We start from the raw sequence: 13,621 nt of genomic DNA on the forward strand, positions 1-13,621 counted from the left end.
AATTTTTATTTTCGAACAATAATTTTGTTAAAACTTCCACAAGATTTTGTATTTCGAGAAGTGCCTGATGATTCTTTTTGATGTTTTCAATATTATTTTCAATGGATATGTCGATTCTGAAAAAAAATGTTTTTTCTAAAAAAAAAAAAATTATGTTTCCTGAAAAATAACCCTTCCAATTCACATTTTTTACTTATTATGATGTAAGCCGATAGACTATGAATAAGTTTTGCAAATTTTAACTAAAGTTTCAAAAGTTTTTCTAGAATTTTGTACTCTTCCATGTTTTCTCTTAGTTTGAAAAAAAATATATTGCATTTTTATAATATTTCAGTTGTCACATGATCAGATCTTGTTACAATTTTAAAAACCAGTTTTTAAAGTTGTAACAATTTTACATGATCTGTTTATAATTAAATAAGTTCAGTGTTTTGAAAATAAAGACATTTTTGAACTTGACTTTTTTTTGAAAGGTAATTAAAAAATAAAGACATTCTTGAACTTGAAAAACCGTTTTTAAACAAACAAATTCAGTGTCTAGAAAATATAGAAGTGTCTTGAAAATAGAGACCTTCTTGAAAATATAGACTCTAAAATGTTAAGAATGTTATTGAAAAAAGTATAAAAAGTCACGCGAGCGATTGAAAGAGACAGAAGAAAAAATGTTTAAAACTTTAAATAACAATGCTTTTGAATGTGTCATTAATTATAGTATGCTTTAAATGTAAACTAACTATGCTTTAAATGTAGCAAGAAAAAAGTTAACTTTACCAGATGAAGAAAGATTGAAAGGGGCTGTCCTTAAAGAACGTCACTGTTTTTAGACAACTTTTTAAACCCTTTCCCCCCCTACCCCTCCGTTGTCACCGATTGTATTTTTTTCCTATACCTCTTAAAATGGGTGTCATAAATTTTGGACCCCCTCTCTCTTTATTTTTTAAACAAAATTTGTTCTTAACTTAAGCACTTTTGTTGAAATTTTTCACATGAATTACATTTTTCTGTGTTTGCATACCATTCAGTAGCTTATTGGGTATTATCACGTCTGTTTCAATTGTTTGTTCTTGTAGGCCTCCCTAACAAAAAAAACTATGTTTTGTTACTGATATTCTATATATTAAATTTAATCAAAGTGTGTCATGGGAACTTGCTTCACTATTCGTCACTCCAAGGATTTTTTGATAATGGTTAATTGATATGATTGGAATAGGGCAGTCTGATTTGACAGAAACAGTCGCATCATTTGGAATATTAGGCCCTCTGTTTTAATTTCGCCCTCATCCAGCCATTCAGCAAATGCGGCGATCTCTTCTACCGCAATTACGGCCATTAACTCTCTTTTGCATTTGGCGGCAACGCGAACTGGTCTAACTCGCAAAAGAGTATTTCTTATTTTAACGCAGTTAGCCATTTGATTAATAAAAATGGAAGGAGTAATGCTGACGCGTTTTTTTAACATGGCTTGGGAGGCAAAGTACAAGTTAAAACTCTTACAGATTCTCCAAGATAAACTTGATTGCACATTGATTAAACTTGGTGATGTCTGAAACGGCTATAGTTTTCAAGCCATTATCTGACTAATGGATTGGAATAGGAGGAGGCAGAAATCGACCAAAAATAAAATGGAAATAAAAACTCCTTTTCAAAGAACAACATCCGGGATTCTCACATTTCACAATTTGCGTGAAATTAGCTGGTGCGCACATGAGAGGCTAACCATTCTAGATCTTCAATAAGTCATGACGAGCATCGAACTCCGTCTTACCGCCTAGATTGAGGTACTAAACCACCGCTGGATCAATCATCAGACCTGAAAAGATCGAAGCACAGATCTTTCCAGCAAAGTCAAAACTCTGTTTGTCCAAGAGAAGATCCACTGGCCTACCTTGAATATAAGTCGCAATGCAGATAATTAGTTCATTAGTTCCATAAGTCTTTCTATATATATAAATATATATAAATATAAATATATATATATATATATATATATATAATATATATATATATATATATATATATATATTATATATGCACAGAGAGGTTGGATGAGCTTGTCCTTTGCGACGATGATCCAAATATGATCAGGAAGAGAAAATCGATATGTATGAGTGTAGAAGCTTATTTGTTAGCAGTGGTGATTCCAATTGGGAATCACCACTGCTAACAAAGTCTCTTTCCTTCAAACAATTTTCTCCGTTTTTCTCCAAGTATATAAAGTACTTCTGCAAAAATGATAGAATCTTTTTTCGAGCTCAGCACCAAGCTCATCCAACGATTTGAGGCTCTTTATAAAATAATTGAAAAATTATAAGTGAATAAGTTTAGAGGCTAAAAAGTTATACTTAGGCATGTTATAGTCCAATTAAATTTTTTATTACCTAAAGTTGTTCTCTCACCCGATACACTTTGGATTGCTTCTTATCGTGGGAAGATCCATGTTCAGCAAGTTGAATCATGACACGCAATAGCTCAGATTATTCTACTTTATCAGTAGGGCAACCAATTCCGTTACGTACACGTATATAATTAATTGAAATCTATCAATATATATATATATATATATATATATATATATATATATATATATATATATATATATATATATATATATATATATATATATATATATATACAAATATATATATATATATACAAAAATAAAATTTAAACATATATTAACACGAACTTGTTTATTTCATTACGATAAATAAAAGTATTTTGTTCTCTTACGTTGACTTCATAAAACCACATGTTTACATAGATTTCCATGTTATTAAAAGTAAAATAAAAAAATTTTATCACATGACGTCCTTTTCCGATGACCCCCCTCGCCCTTGTCTTTTTTATCTTGACCCCTTACCCCTATAAACATGATGTCCTTTGTGGATGGCTCCAAGGGTATTTTTTTCTTACTTATTTAAAAAACATTTTTCTGATTAAAAAATGTATATATTTATAAAAAAAATTGAAAAAAAAAAAAAAAACAAGAATGTAGCAGTATCGCATTTTTCGAAAAATGAACTTGACATTTTATGCTATTTGGTATATTTGCATTTGACCAGAGGCGTAGAAAAATTTTTTGTGTGTTTGAGATGTTGCTCTCACGTTTAGGGCAGGGGGGCGAAAACTTTGGGGCTTTTTTGTTCCCAGCCTCCAATCATCGCAATTTTTTGCAAACCCTCATTATTTGACATAAGTATAAACATATAAATGTTTGGAGTTTGCTCCATGTCTAGAAGTTATCTCGAACACCAAAAAAATCTTTCTACGCCTATGCATTTGACCCAAATATTAAATGTCTATCCTGACTATGAATATACACGTATGAATTTTTTGAAAAGTTGTTTGAAGCATATAAGAAAAGTTATGAACATGTCTTTAACACAGAACTTATAACAAACTGTCAGTGGTGTCGTTTCTAAACAACGGATATTTAAGACAAGCTTTTGAATACAATGAATTAAATATTACTTTAATTTTTTATATATGATTGTTATAAATAAAAATAAAATAAAGTTTTTGTATTTGTTACGAGTCAAATAATTTCTATTATTTGGTCGTATTAGTTTATTTCGTCTTATATTATTTCATCTTATAATATTTTTGTTTATTTTGAAATCTACAATTCTTTTCAAGTCAAATAATTCCTCTTATTTTGTCGTTTTGTTTATTTCATCGTACAAATATTTCATTATTTTATGCGTTACGCTTTATATTTTAAAATATGTTTATTTTAATGCTGTTCCTTGTAGCTGGTGAATAAAAAGATAAAATGTAGCATGAATTATTTAATAAAAAAGTTGGTATTTTATAAATTGATAAAGGCAGCAGTTAAAAATAATATTAAGTTAAAGAGAGTCGCATATAAATTAGTGAAACATCTTTCTCCATGGTGGAACGAATTTTCTTGCTTTTTGCAAGTGGGTGAAAATGTAAGTTATAATATATGAACTAATCGTCGAGAAAACGAAGAATGTATCCATTATTAAGATATTATCTGCTATAGATTCGTGAATCTATCGCTCGCGAGCGTTTAAGTTGTTTACAAACACGTTTCGAAAAGTGGAAAGATGAAATTTTACATATAATGACAAACTTACAAGATGAGTATATCGGTGGTCTGTAATAGAATATCACCGCACCAGTAGGAATAATGAAAACGAGGATGCGTTTTTAAGTAATAGAACTTAGTAGGGTACCGAGTGCGTCCGAATAATACAAGAACGTTCATAGTTTATAATAATAACGCAACAAATACATAAATGAAATTCATTATTAATATGTTGGTATATACGAAGTCCGCAAGACATGGTACTATAATTTAATTTTTAATTCTAAAATTGATGATTTTCTAGTAATATTTTACATATTTTCAACCAGATGTTATGCAATATTTTATATATCTATATGAGGGGATGTTACATTCTAAGCACTATTTGGTTTATTGTTTTTTAACATTCTAAGCACTATCTAGTATGTAGGTATGTGGTAAAAAAAAAATCAAAATTCTGTGGTATTAAAATCAAAGATATCATTAGAAGTAGTTTTTAATAACTAAAAAAATGATACCAAATTTTTTATTTTTTGATGTCATTTAAGAAAGTTATGAGTTTTTTAGGCACAAAAATTTTTATAGGGAAAGTTGAATAATGTTGTGACCGCAATTTGTAATTATCAACTTAAATTAATCATAACTTCCGTAAAAATGATCCAATTTACATAAATTTGGTATCAATTGAAAGCTGCAAAAAATAAGAAACATTTTGTTAGTAGTTGCAGTAAATACAAATGATCGGGGGCGCGGGGGGGGGGGGGGGTAGTGCCTCTGACACCCACCCAAAAGTGGATGAGTTTTTTGTAATTAACAGCATAAGTCAATGAGATTCAAAATTTATTTGTTGATAAATAAGTGATCAATAGAAAGTTAAAGAAAAAATCAATTGTCTCTGGGTAGCAAAGATTAATGGGTATATTCAAGGGTGTATATAGGTGGTAGGAGGGTTGGTGTGTGGTAGGTAGTTAAGGTTGGTGGTGTAAGTAAATAGTTTTCAAAAGTTTATGTTTTTAGGTAAAACAAAATATGTAGTAAAAGAAATGCAGTAAATGAAAAAAAAAGGGGTCAACACAAACTAATAGTTATATTCATTTATTTCATAAAAGTTAAAACTACAAAAACTTCAAAGCCGCATAATGTTTTTAAAAGATATGTGGCTATGAAAATAGCCTTTTTTAAATATTAACCAACGCTTAGTTTTCAGGATATCATAAGGTCTCCAACTACTGTATCTGATAGCATATCGGAAAGGTCTGATAATTGCTTAGACTCTAGTTCTTGAAATTTTGTTAAAATATCTGACAAACTAAGGTTTTGAATTTGAAGAGCCAATGTTTTTCTACTTTTATCCTCTTTTTTTTGCTTCTTCAACATGTTACGACCAATCATTTCAAGCTTTATTTCATAAATATTTTTTTTATTTAACTCTCTCTTTTTTCTAGCTTTATTTATTGCCCAGTAGACAACTTTCATTTTCTCATCTTTATCTACTTGGTCAATGTAATCACTTACATTATTTTTTATTGCTCTTAATTTTGATGACAAAAAACATAAAGTAGAGTTAGGAGCACGATGTTTAGCAGCACTGAACATACCCATGACTTCTTCTGCATCAATATTATGAAGCCTGGCTGTCTGCGTCTCTTTTATAAGTTGTTCTGATACCTCCAAATTAAAATATCTTTTATACTGTCTTTCTAAAACAGCAATAATAGTTGATAAACAGGATACAATCATTTGTTCAACTTCTTTGTCTTTTGGGCACACCAAAGCAATTTCTTCAAAGATCTTATCATTTTCAATTATATTTCCGAACAAATCTTTTGTGCTAAATAACAATATAGGATTGTCTTTTACATGATAAAGATTTTTTAAAACATTTTCAACCAATTTTATCCCTTCAATATGACTTGAACTTCCTGTAGCTGACTGATAAAATAATGTCATCCATGGTCCTGTTAAAGTCTTTCCCAATAGCCCTAAGACGCACATTTCTTTTTTAGCTGTTTCATTAATAAAGTCTATTCTTAAACTACTTTGTAGCCCTCCACATGAAACTGTACTGGTACTTAAAAATTTAATAAATAAGTTGTAGTGCTGGATTAATATACCACATATATGAAACAAAATATGCAATCTGTTCCCTCTGTAACGGGGAATGAGTCCTTTGGGAAGTTTCATCTCATCTAAAAAGATTTTAAAACCTTTAGGATCTCCTTTACCATCTTTGTATCGCATCTTATTCAATTGTAAAACTATATTACCAGCGATACAATCTTTCCCAAACAGCACTCCATTATGTGTTTCAATCATTTTTAATGCAGACCTGCAAGAGCTGGATATTGTTTCAAGAGGGTGTAAGTGACAATTAAGTTCATTTAAAACTTTTCCCCATAAAGAATTTATTAGCTGAACAGTTGCATGATTAGTGGCAACACGGTCAGTCATAGAGTTTGTAATGTTTTGAATAATTTTTGAGCGGCTCTTTTGATAGTCACAATTATGGAAATCAGAATACAAAAAGGCAAGTTGATCTATTGAAGATACAACATGAGTTTGATAATCGTGAGCAGTACCACCTGACAACTGATCTATTGCTATAACATGACACTGTGTTTTGGTTGTAAAATGAATAGAGTTTATATGTACTCCTTCTTGGGTTGTTGCATCAAACCCAAGGGTAAGATTGGCTGTAGAAATCGCAACTTCAGCAGCATGAAGGTCACTGATTATACCTAATTCACGAACCATCTCTTCAACTGTGCTACGATGTGGGAAATTTTCTATATGTGCAATGCCTAAATGTTTAAAAATTTTTGGAAACAAAATTGGAATACTTTTTGTTGGTACCTGGTTAACAATGGCATCATAAATCATTAATCGTAGCTGCCATGTAAATGTTTTTTTATCTTTTTTGAATGGCAAATGTTCATTAGCAGAATCCTTTAACTTATCCAATTCGTATAGCAAGTTCATATTTTCATGTTCTAGACCCTTTATCCGGTTATCTTTAATCAAATTGGTATAACTCCAGTCATTTTGTTTTTCTTTCTTTTTAAGCTTTATTATCTTTATATGTTTTTTTAAACATTTATTTTCTTTTAGTATCAAACTTTTTGCTGAAACTTCGGCTAATTTTTGCCTTAAAATTGAAATAGTTAAGTTTTTCCTTTTAATAGTTTGATTTAATCTTTTAATTACATAAGGATCTGCTTTAATTCTTGCTTTTAGGTTAGTTAGTTTATCTTTATGATCGGATTTCATTTTTGCATTATATTTATATATAAAAAATAATCTCTTTTTTAACAATTGATTTCTAGAAGTAATGTTACAATCCAGTTCTTTAATTGGTTTTTGATACACAAAAGAAGTAGAAGGTTCATGCAGTTTTGCCTGAATAGGTGCTAAAAGTAAATTAGATAATTCACAAAAACTACTTTTTGCCACTGTTGATGGCTCATTACTTTTAAAAACGATTTTGCATAACTCTTCAAGTTTTCTTTTGTTAGATGACTTAAGGTTGTACACTTTTTTGTATTTCTTGATCAAATTATATATCTGGCTATGAGTTGGATAAAAAGCAAAATTTTTATAAATGCTTTTGGCAGTTTTTAAAGTCGACTTGGATTGTTGCATATACAATAACAAAACATATCCATTGTAGCATTTGTTTTCATTATTATCTGGGGCAAATGTAAAATTGTCTATTAAATACTGCTTTGCAAGCCCAGTTTTAAAAAACGTAACAGGAAAACTTTTTTCTGAATTCATATGAACTGCAATGCTATAAAATATATTAATTATAAATAATATTTATTTTGCTAAACCAATATAGATTTAAAAAAGTCCAATTAAAAACTAGTTTAATTGTCACGTGACATCAGAATCAAAACATTTCACGGCATAATTACTACTACTTTTTTTCAGAAAAAGTGAATCTACTACCAAAATTGCCAGCGATTTTAGCATATATTCCAATCTATAAAATTTCCTTAAATTTTCAGTATTAAAAGAAAAATACTTTTTCTTGTTGAAGTTTAAAAAATTGTCGAGAACTAACTTTTACTTCGATGATAACTTTGTTTTCCTTTTTGATCAACTTTTTCAGCTTGTCGTAAATGTCATTTATTTGTAAATACTTAAATGTATTTTATACTGAAATTATTAATTGAAATATGGAGATTATAAAAAACAACTATATCTATTCTTAAACCATCAACAAGTTTAGTAATATTGTTAAGGCAAAGGATGACTTTGACGCTTCATGAAAAATTTGGAAACACTTTTTTAAGCATATTTCGGCTAACGTAAAATTGAAATTCACGCATCCCTATAGTATGTTGTTTTTAAACAAATTACATAAGGGATGTTATATTCTAAGCATATAATACTGGTAGCATGCCATATATTTCTTAATTTTATTAAGGAGAGGTGATATTCTAACATTCTAAGCACTATCTAGTATGTTATTTTTTAACAAAATACATGGGCGATGTGATATTCTAAAAATATAATAGTATGTTTCTTAATTTTATTAAGGGGAAGTGATATTCTAACATTCTAAGCACTATCTAGTATGTTGTTTTTAAATAAATTACATAAGGGATGTTATATTCTAAGCATATAATACTGGTAGCATGCCATATATTTTTTCATTTTATTAACTGGGATGTGATATTCTATGATTCTAAGCAACAAATGCAGCTATCTAACATGATATTTTTTTAACAAAGTACATGGAGGTTTGATATTCTAAACATTTAATACTGATGTTATATAATGTATTTCCTAATTTCATTAAAGTGATGTGTTGTTCATAGATTCTAGGCTGCAAATACAACTATGATAATTAGACAAAAAATACATTGAAAATGTTTGTAATTCATCTATGTTCTACATAACTATTTTCTGTTTTTTTTTCTTTTATGATGTTTGCATTGCTTATATTAATCGCTCGGCCTAAAGTAATTTTGATTTTCCTAAAATTATTAATTAATCTTCTTTTTTTTCCTTGATTTTAGGTTCTTAATCTTCCTAGTTGTAGAATCACAATAAAAACCGTCAGTCTGTCAGGTTGTCTATAAAGTACACATTTATGTACAGTTTATAGACACCCCCAACGCATACAGTTTTGTAAAGAGAAAGGGTGTTAAAGATAACCTTATAAACATGTTTGGCTGTCTTACTTACAAGTTTTTTCTTAAACCTGATTCTTGTTTTTAACAAAAGAATCTGTATTATTCCTCTGCCTTTTACTTGTCTGTCTGTTTTTAAATGCCATTTTAAATTGACCTTGATTAATTAAATCCATAAAATGAACAATTAACAAATAGTTTGACTTATTGATATTTTAAGATTTTATTCTCCACTTTTTATTTCAATCGCTATTTGGATCTATATTAATCGAAACTAAATATTAAGAGAACTTGAATGCCACTACATCTTTTATGAACCCATTAATTAAAAGCTGTACAAGTAATAGCGTTTTGTAGATTACAACCCCAGGCTAATAAATTTAAAATTTGTAATAACCCTTATTTATATATATATATATATATATATATATATATATATATATATATATATATATATATATATATATATATATATATATATAATATTATATTATAATTATTTATACGATTTTTTTTTTTATATTCTGTAGTTTAATTAATTTTTTTTTTCCATTTTAGATTTGGTACCGAGCAGCAGTTTTACACAGAAGTTTTTATATCTAGAGTTAGAAATTTGGAAACTTGAAAAACTCAACAAGGTTGCTGTTCAAGTTTAATTACGATGATGAAGACAAAATCCTACTTTAATAATATTTTTAATTTTGAAATTGAATGTACAATCAATAGTAAATTTTACTGAAGTAGAGTTGAAAACTAGATTGAACTTTCCTAAACCAATAATTAAAATCTAAAAATATAGAAGAAAATTTCTGGTCGTTGTGCTGTTTTTTCCTCATATAAATTAACTTTATTATTTTGCAGCTAATTTTGCCATTATATAATTTTTCCTTTAATTTATGTAATTTAAATGAAACGTTTGGATGCAAAAATGTTTGTAAAATTGTTTATAATATTAAAATAAACAACCGGCTAAAGGATTTTTATATGTTTTACTTTGTATTTGTTTTTTTTAATATGATGTTTACATTGTTTGTAATTAGTTAGGAAATGTGAATCAAAGAAGAGGAGAAGATGAAATTGAGCTTCATATTTATAATGATTACTCTCTACTTATTTCGTTGTTAAGAAATTATAGTTTACGATACTTTATAATAAGCTTTTGATGCTCGATGTAAGAGGACTTAAAAATAATTAATTAGGCACTTAACAACGTTTTATTTAACCTGTTTATACTAAATATATTCTTATTTAACAGTATCATAAAATAATTTTGTAAATCACTTTTTGGCTCATAATCTAAACATGACATATTTATATATATATATAAATATGTATATATATATATATATATATATATATATATATATATATATATATATATATATATATATATATATATATATATATATATATATATATATATATATATATATATATATCAGGCCTTGTTAAGAAGCGCTACGCAGCTCGCATTTTGCTTACGAAAAGGCGATTTGCCTACGCGTTCAGCAATTTTGCAAAAACTTTTATCTTTTAGATATTTAAATCATCTTTTAATTACCGTTAACGTGACGTTTATTCAGAAGAAATAAAGTCGTAAGTAAAAGCATTTAACCGCAATTGTAAAATAATAGATTTTTTTGTTAAAGAAACAGTTTGTTTCATAATTTTTTTTTTGTTATTAAAAATTAGTAAAAAAAAAAAAAATGTTTCAAGTTTTATCTTAAGGAATTAAATATATAAATTTCTTTTAAATATAAAAATTATTTTTAGTCATAATAAGTTTAAAAAATGCACGATTTATTTTGATGTAAATATTTTATTAATAAGATATTTTGTTTATTGTTAATTCATTAACGTAAAGTTTTAATGACGTTCATTTAATTTATGAAAATAAATTATGATCACGAACATGTTATCGGTAACTGATAAATAACAAAAAAAAAACTTTATTGTTTAAAAACATTATTAAAAAGAGTTCACAAATTAAATAAGAAAAAATGTATTAACAGTTAATAAAATAACCAAAAACTAAATATAAAATCATAAGAAAATAAACAAATATTTTACGTTTCATGAAAAAAATATTTTTTTCAAAATAAAATTTAGTTCATATTTGAAAAAAAATATTAAAAATGATTTTTTTAATAAGAACTTAGATTTTATTTGTAACTTTTGATATAGTGAGAAAAAAACAAACTGTTTGTATGATTTTTAACGCGTTAATAAAATAACTTTAATTACAATGCCGTACTTAAAAAGACGCTAGTGACGCAATATAACTTCTAAAGGCGGCTTTCCACGGAGCGAATTAATTCGCGCGAAGCGAATATTTTCGCCAAGAATAATTCTGCGCATGCGCACAAAGATTTTTTTTTATCGCTAGACAAAAAATTTCTCTTCGCAAAATAGTTGGATCGACTTCTACTTTTTTTGTAGCAAATTTTTTCGCTTGAAGAAAGGGCCAATCAGAACCTTTGAAATAAGCAAAAATGGCACATTCGGCATTTAAAAAACAAACACAACAAAATTATAATGGCCGACAATAGTAACACGTTTATTCAGTGGTTTAAAGAAAGAAATGTTAACGTTGATTTATTGGAAACTTTATTAAATGCTTCTCAAAATGAAGTTGCAATCACGAATGAAGAAGTAGTTGGTGAAGTAGACGAAAATAAAGAGAATGAAAGCGATAATTGTATGGCTGTTGAATTCGATATAGATAATTTTCTAGAAGCTGTTCGTGAGCTTCCAAGCTTATGGGATGTTAATCATCGCACATACAAAGATAGATTAGTGAAATTAAATTCGTGGAAAAAACTTGCATTGAAATTTTGTAAAAAAGAGGACTTCCTTCAGAAAAAGTTAAAAAATCTGAAAGACACACTAAAAAAATGTTTAGATAAACGTAACCGTATGACTAGATCAGGAGCAGCAGCCTCAAACTTACCAAAATGTAAGTTTTTTGATCAAATGGCATTTTTACATGAAAAAAGTGCGAACAAACCAACGGATTCTAATGTAGATGTTGTTCCAGATTTTGCTTCACCGTCATTTTACTCACAGTGCAGTATTTTACCATTAAGTCCAAGTGTCAGTAGTTGTAGCAGTGAATTAATTATAACTGAAAATCGAAAAAGATTAAGCTGTACAAGACCATCCATTCCAAAATAAGCACGGATCAAAAATCAAAATGATGAGTCATTGTCACAATTGTCACAATCATTAGTAGAGTGTGACAAGATGATAAAAAAGTCAATGGAAGATGTCGAGGAAGATGAAACAACCCTATTTTGTCGAAGCCTTATTCCAATTATGAAAGAACTCCCAATAAAAGAAAACAGACGGGCCATGATAAAGATAAGAACGCTTCTTTTCAACATGAAGTATGGCGAGCATGAAGAAATTTAGAGTAAATTATAATATAAGTTATATAAATATACATATATATATATATATATATATATATATATATATATATATATATATATATATATATATATATATATATATATATATATACATACATGTATGTATATATATACACACTTACGATAAAGTGTTTAGGTATATATTATTATATATATATAGGTTTATATTAGGTTTATATTATTATTATTATATATATATATATAATAAATATATACATAAATGTATAAATATATATTATACATATATATATATATATATATATATATATATATATATATATATATATATATATATATATATATATATATATATATATATATATATATATATATATATATATATATATATATTATATTATTTTATATTATAACTTACTCTAAAAATCTTTTTATCATATCAGTTGTTAACATTACTAATTTTGTCATAATAAAATATCAGAATATAAAGTGTCGTAATGTTTTGACAAATAGTTGATAGCAACTACCCTTAAACTACATGGTTTACTATGGAGACTTTTTACCTTAAATTTATTTTTTTAAATCTACTTATGTATTTTATATTTGCTTTTCACCTAAATGTTTTTTAAAATCTACTTTTATATATTTTATAATACTTTTATATATTTTGCTAATGCCTTATTTTTATCTGTGTTACAGATACAAATAAAATAAATTATATGTAATAACATTCAAATGAATTTCTAAATGTTTATCAAGAGTATTAACATATATTTAAATCCAGAAACTTTATGGAAATTATAGAAATTTACAGAAATTCTAGAACGCTTTAGAACTTTTTAAAAAAAATAAGAATTGACGTGTTAACAGTTTTTTAAAGCGATTTCTTTATGATTTACTAAGTCTAATTGCCATTTGAGTTCACCTTATGGTGAATTGAAGTATTCTTTAAAGTCATCTCTAACTTGCTTTGCATCTTTTGAGTAGTTGTTAGAACCTGATGACAGTGGTTGCAGTGCAGAAGAACATAAATTATCTTGCCT

General features: G+C 27.3%; 1 long non-coding RNA gene across 1 annotated transcript in view; it reads right to left on the bottom strand.

The window, feature by feature from the left end:
- Window positions 1-2,036: 2,036 nt before the first annotated feature.
- The window catches only part of LOC136075296 (uncharacterized), a 36,128-nt gene continuing 24,543 nt past the window's right edge, over window positions 2,037-13,621 (bottom strand). The window contains exon 4 of the long non-coding RNA XR_010635817.1: window positions 2,037-2,537. This is a non-coding gene — a long non-coding RNA (uncharacterized LOC136075296). The remainder of the gene's footprint in view (window positions 2,538-13,621) is intronic.

The sequence above is a fragment of the Hydra vulgaris genome, chromosome 01 (genome assembly GCF_038396675.1).
Source record: "Hydra vulgaris chromosome 01, alternate assembly HydraT2T_AEP".
Classification (NCBI taxonomy): Eukaryota; Metazoa; Cnidaria; class Hydrozoa; order Anthoathecata; family Hydridae; genus Hydra; species Hydra vulgaris.